This window comes from Corythoichthys intestinalis, unplaced genomic scaffold, assembly GCF_030265065.1.
Source record: "Corythoichthys intestinalis isolate RoL2023-P3 unplaced genomic scaffold, ASM3026506v1 HiC_scaffold_23, whole genome shotgun sequence".
Classification (NCBI taxonomy): Eukaryota; Metazoa; Chordata; class Actinopteri; order Syngnathiformes; family Syngnathidae; genus Corythoichthys; species Corythoichthys intestinalis.
The window spans coordinates 1342730-1349757 of record NW_026651592.1 but is presented as its reverse complement, the minus strand read 5'-3'; positions in this window follow the sequence as shown (position 1 = coordinate 1349757).

The following is a 7028-nucleotide window of genomic DNA, read 5'->3' as shown; positions in this document are numbered from 1 at the left end:
GGAATGGGCCAACATACCAGCAACAGTGTGTGAAAAGCTTGTGAAGAGTTACAGAAAACGTTTGGCCTCCGTTATTGCCAACAAAGGGTACATAACAAAGTATTGAGATGAACTTTTGGTATAGGCCAAATACTTATTTTCCACCATGATTTGCAAATAAATTCTTTAAAAATCAAACTATGTGATTTTCTGTTTTTTTCCCCCACTTTCTGTCTCTCATGGTTGAGGTTTAACCATGTTGACAATTACAGGCCTCTCTAATATTTTCAAGTGGGAGAACCTGCTCAATTCGTGGTTGACTAAATACTTATTTGCCCCACTGTATGTCTGTTATTTTTGTCCTCTTTTTGGAAAACAAAATATCATCGCCCTGGAATAACGGATGACAGACAGAATGTGTAGTCATTTGTTTTAATGCTTCTGCGCACGCGGGTCTTCTTGCTCAGCGCGTGTCGGACTGCGAATTAGTGCACATGCGTAATACTTGAATGGTCTCAATGGACAATGGCAGTCTGAACGGGCATGCCAAAAAAACAGATATGACAAAAAAATCGGAGTTGTGCATTAAGACCTGCGGTATGAACGTAGCCATAATCTCTCCAGCGTGTCCTGGGTCGTCCCCAGGGCCTTCTGCCGATGGGACATGCCCGGAAAACCTCTCCAGGAGGCATCCAGGAAGCATGTGAACTAGATGCCTGAGCCACCTCAGCTGGCTCCTCTAAACGTGGAGGAGTAGTGGCTCAACTCTGTGTCCCTCCCGGATGACCGAGCTTCTCACCCCATATCTAAGGGAGAACCCGGACACCCCACGGAGGAAACTCATTTCAGCCGCTTGAAACCTGGATCTTGTTCTTTCGGTAACGACCCACAGCACGTGACCATGTGAGGTTAGGAACGAAGATCGACTGGTAAATTAAGAGCTTCGCCTTTTGGACCAGCTCCTTCTTCACCACAATGGACCGTTACAGAATCCGCATTACTGCAGACACTCCACTGATCCGCCTGCCGATCTCCCGCTCCCTGCTACCCTCACTCGTGAACAACACGCCACCATTTTCCAACTGAGGACCATGTTCTCGGATTTGGAGGTGCTAATCTTCATCCCAACCGCTTCATACTCGGCTGCGAACCGCTCCAGAGAGAGTTGGAGATCACGGCTTGATGAAGCCAACAGCACCACCTCATCTGCAAAAAGCAGGGATGCAATGCTAAGGCCGCCAAACTGGACCACCTCAACGCTTCATCTGCGCCTAGAAATTATGTGAATAATAGTTATGAACAAAATTAGTGAAGAAGGGTAACCTTGGCGGAGTCCAACCCTCACTGGGAACTAATCCGACTTACTGCCGGCAATGCTCACCAAACTCTGGCACCGGTCGCCCTTACGATAATCTACTTATCTAACAAGAAAAACATTTGTAATTCATGACTATTAAATTATAGACATAAGTGAAATTGTATTTTTTCAAGACAGGTCAAAATGTTATCGGTTAAAACCTGCACTAGACTAACGGTCTGATTAAAATAATTTGTATTTAAAAGTTGAATACAAATTGTATGAAAAAAAAAGTTGGAAAATAAACCGTTTTTCACGATGGAATGCAAATGTATGGAACTTAAACTTGAAACACAAATGAACTGTGCTTTGTGATTCATTCACATTCCACTACAGTAGTGGTTCTTAATCTGGCTTCGATGGAACCCCAGGGGCTCGGTGAGTAAAGCCTGAGTTATGCTTCTGCGTTGCGGTGACGGCGAAGCGACTACGGTGTTAATGACCACTCGATTCTGCGGCAAGGGAACGTGTTGCTCTGTAATTCACCGCCAAGCAACTAGAGGGTTGTGGCGTTGTGTTTGTACGGTTTTGGGGGACTTGCCAACTTCCTCTAGTTTTCTTTTGTTGAGGCGCAGGCGACGCAGAAGACGGTTTCGGAGGTGGTCTGTCCGACTGTTGATGCCGCACAGAGACTTCTAGTATCAGGTGGAGACCAGCAAGCTGGCAGTTTTTGGCCGACAGTGTCACCGCTTCGGGTGGCCATTCGCTTCCGAACACACACATACTTGTCTCGGTGGTCCTTCCATTTTTTTATGCAAACGCTGACCTTTCCATATGGCAATCTTTATAGTGTCTTAACGAGACATTATAGAAGTTGTCGTACTTGCTCTTTGATGATACTCCTGTCGGTTTTGTCCATTTTTGCATTTAGCAAAACAATGTTTAAAAAAATGGCGGTGAATTCACGCTAAACCGGAAAAAACAGTGAGCGGACCAATCACAGTCCATTTGCGCGACGTCACCACGCGTTGACGTCGCACAAGTCAAGATTTTTTTTAGGTGCATGGCAGACTACAGCGGAGGGTCATAAATCGGGTCTGCCTTGACGGCGCAGGTCCGCCACAGAAGCACAACTCAGCCTTAAGTCTACTGGGTTCGGAGAAGGTTAAGACACACGGTGCCCTATTTTCATACGCTGACTAAAGGCAAAGTGTTGTTTTAGATTAGATTTTGGACTGGTTTGGCCCCAATTTACAGGCTTTATTCAATCTTTTTAAACTGCAAGCCTTCTATCTCATGAGAGGAGAAACTGGTTTGCTCAGTAGAAGGTTGACTCGCACTTGGTATGAGGAAGTATACAGTAACTGGCCTACAGGTAACGTGGACTGATGCAGATAACACATTTACTTCACATTTTAAGTAAAATAGCATGTGATGCAAGGATATGACAGCAAAATAAGAATGTAGACATGAAAACAAAAACATGAACTGAGGTTCATTTCATTTTCAACGTGAAAATCAACAGCAAAAAGCATTATTTGTTGTAACTTTGAAATTTAAGAAAATGTAAATGGGAATTCACTTAGATATTAGATATTATTGCTAGCATAGCTGTATTGGTTTTGAATTTCAGAAAAAAGAAAAAAATGCTTAATTATACTGTATATTCCGAAGAGTTCGTTGAATGCACATGTGAAATCTTTGGGGCCCACAAACCACGAAATCATTTTAAAACTTTATATTTAGTAGGACAGCCAATTTATTGCTTCCTGTAAGTCACCCAGTGTAGAGATGTTGATGGATGTTCACCCTACATGTTTACATTTAAATTCAGAAAGCAAGAGATTTACATTTCTTGTCAGTGCTATACTGAATTTGTCTATTAATTGCAATAATCCCTTTAGGGGGAGACATTGTCAAACTGACTGATGAGTATCATAATAATGTACACAGCCATACCTTTTTAACATCCTTAAGGAAACAATATATTTTGATTGAGGAAGCCTATGTAGAAGTCAAGTGGCAAGCCCAACAGCGTCCTCGTGTGGTTGACTATGATATTGACAATTTGCCTTGCACTGCTTGCATCCTAGAACTTTTGTGAACCTTGCTAGAATTCCTTTTTTCTACTGTTGGTGTTCTGGGGGGTTTCTTCGCTCTTTTGGAGGTCCAGATCAGTGGATGTTGTAATTGTTTGTCAACTGTCCTCCTGTGAAGCCCTTTTTGATTAAGGGCTACTGTATACAGTGGGGCAAATAAGTATTTAGTCAACCACTAATTGTGAGAGTTCTCACACTTGAAAATATTAGAAGCCTGTAATTGTCAACATTGGTAAACCTCAACCATGAGAGACAGAATGTGGAAAAAAAAACAGATAATCACATTGTTTGATTTTTAAAGAATTTATTTGCAAATCATGGTGGAAAATAAGTATTTGGTCAATACCAAAAGTTCATCTCAAAACTTTGTTATGTACCCTTTTTTGGCAGTAACGGAGGCCAAACGTTTTCTGTAACTCTTCACAAGCTTTTCACACACTGTTGCTGGTGTTTTGGTCCATTCCTCCATGCAGATCTCCTCTAGAGCAGTGATGTTTTGGGGCTGTCGTTAGGCAACACGGACTTTCAACTCCCTCCACAGATTTTCCATGGGGTTGAGATCTGGAGACTGGCTATGCCACTCCAGGACCTTGAAATGCTTCTTACGAAGCCACTCATTTGTTGCCCTGGCTGTGCTTTTGGGATCATTGTCATGGTGAAAGACCCAGCCACGTCTCATCTTCAATGCCCTTGCCAATGGAAGGAGATTTTCACTCAAAATCTCTCCCCCATTCATTCTTTCCTTTTCACAGATCAGTCGTCCTGGTCCCTTTGCAGAAAAACAGCCCCAAAGCGTGATGTTTCCACCCCCATGCTTCACAGTGGGTATGCTTCACAGTGGGTATGGTGTTCTTCGGACGCAATTCAGTATTCTTGCTCCTCCAAACACGAGAACCTGTGTTTCTATCAAAAAGTTCTATTTTGGTTCATATAAACATAACACATTCTCCCAGTCCTCTTCTGGATCATCCAAATAATCTCTAGCAAACCGCAGACGGGCCTGGACGTGTACTTTCTTCAGCAGGGGGACATGTCTGGAAGTGCAGGATTTGAGTCCCTGATGGCACATTGTGTTACTGATAGTAGCCTTTGTTAATGTGGTCCTAGCTCTCTGCAGGTCATTCACTAGTTCCCCCCGTGCGGTTCTGGCATTTTTCCTCACCATTTTTGTTATCATTTTGACACCACGGGGTGAGATCTTGCATGAAGCCCCAGATCGAGGGAGATTATCAGTGGTCTTGTATGTCTTCCATTTCTAATAATTGCTCCCACAGTTGATTTCTTTACACCGAGCGTTTTACCTGTTGCAGATTCAGTCTTCCCAGCCTGGTGCAAGTCTACAATTTTGTGTCTGGTGTCCTTCGACAGCTCTTTGGTCTTGGCCATAGTGGAGTTTGGAGTGTGACTGATTGAGATTGTGGACAGGTGTCTTCTTTACCAATAATGAGTGCCATTAATACAGGTAACGAGTGGAGCCTCGTTAGACCTCCTCACAAATACTTATTTTACACCATGATTTGCAAATAAATTCTTTAAAAATCAAACAATGTGATTTTCTGGGGGGGTTTTCCTCCACATTCTGTCTCTCTTGGTTGAGGTTTACCCATGTTGACAATTACTAATCTTTTCAAGTAGGAGAACTTGCACAATTGGTGGTTGACTAAATACTTATTTGCCCCATTGTAATTGTAAAATTATAATGATCCCTCACTTGTCGCTCTTAACGTGAAAAACCGTGAAGTAGTGTCACCCCCACCCCTATTTTTAACATACATTTTTTTTTTTAGTATATATAATATCGATAAGCACCAGGACGTCACGACAAGATATAAACAAGTGAGAGTTTAAGAGTCTTGATAAAAAAAATAAATGAAAAAAAACAGTCAGGAAGCTGCAGCTAGTACAGAATGCTTCAGCCAGAGTCCTCACAAATACAAGGAAACTGGACCACGTTACACCGGTTTTGAAATTGTTACACTGGCTTCCAGTGAGTCAAATGATAGACTATAAAATACTAATGCTCGTCTACAAAACACTTAATGGCTTTGGACCAAAATACATGCTTGATTTGTTAGATTCCTATGAAACATATACAGTAGACCCTTAAGGTCATCTGGAACCAGTCTCCTGTATGTTCCAAGAACAAGAACCAAACGCGGCAGCATTTAGTTATTATGCTCCTCACCTCTGGAACAAGTTACCTGAAGGTTTGAAGTATGCTCAAACTGTTACCTCCTTTAAATCAGCTTTTATTTAGCACAGCATATCCATAACTGTCGATATATTTCAAGCTATTTGCTTTCTATTCCTCTTGTGCTTTATCTCCATTGCTGATTTCATTTATTATTAGTAGTAGCAGTAGTATTTTTTTTCTATTCGTAATTAAATGCTATTTTTATGTAAAATTTTATTTCCTGTATCCAGTGTTGTTAATCTTACTGAAAAAAGTAATTAATTATAGTTACAAATTACTTCTCCCAAAAAGTAATTGCGTTAGTAACTCAATTACCTGAATGTAAGAGTAATTAGTTACTTGGCAAAGTAATTGGTGATAATTACTTTTTTTTTTCCTCAAAAAAAAAAAAAAAAAAAAAAAAAAAAAAAACATTGGCCACACTATGTGAAGTTTTTTGTGAAGGTATTTGGTAAAATTGGCCCGAGCCCAATTCTTTACCCTAATTTACCCTTTACCCTGAATCAACTGTTAAAAGTTGTTAAAATTGCTCCCATAATTGCATTAGTTCCCTTCTCTCTACTTTCGACATATGAAAGTTTTAAAACTGTTTCATCATTTAAAGATAGATTCAAGTCAAGATTTTGCCGATTTAGAAGTATTTTAGATAAAAAGTTACTTAGGTTCGCTAGGAAGGTTCTCTACAACAGAGCCGTCCTAAAAAGTCTACTGCTTTAAGATGGCGGCTGTCTACTAACGCATTTAGTGCCATGTCTGTCATTTTGCATCTAGTTATATCTATATACAGTACATGTGATATCTACCATGTCTACCATATCTACCATAACATGCGGGCGTAGTTTGTAGGCTATCGGCTACAACATGTATTATTGGAGCTACCTAGCATCGCGTTTGCTCGGCGTCACAACTTTCTAGCCTCCTCCCCACTCCTGCTCTGCTCTGTCGTCTCGGTGAGTCCATCTCCCTCAGACTTTTCGACCAATATAGTAACGCATAGTAACGCATGCCTTTCCGTCCTCAGTAACGGTAACGGCGTTGCCAAGATGAGAAAAGTAATTAATTAGATTACCCACTACTGAAAAAAATAACGCCGTTAGTAACGCCGTTATATTGTAACGCCGTTATTAACAACACTGCCTGTATCATGTATTTATTTTATTTCCCTTATTTCGATTGTCTGTTTTTACGTTCTATTGGTTTAATGTGATATTTATGATCTTCATCTGATGTAAAGCACTTTGAATTGCCTTGTGTTGAATTGTGCTATATAAATAAATTTGCCTTGCCTAAGAAGATGCTCGCCATGCTAAAGCTAATGCTACACTAACGCTACGAGTTACATTTCGAGTGTAAAGATCACTCAGTAAAACCCTTAACTCATTTGCTCCCAAAAACGTATAAATACGTTCTATTTTCAATTGTTTCAGTGTCCCAAAGACGTATTTATATGTCTTTTACG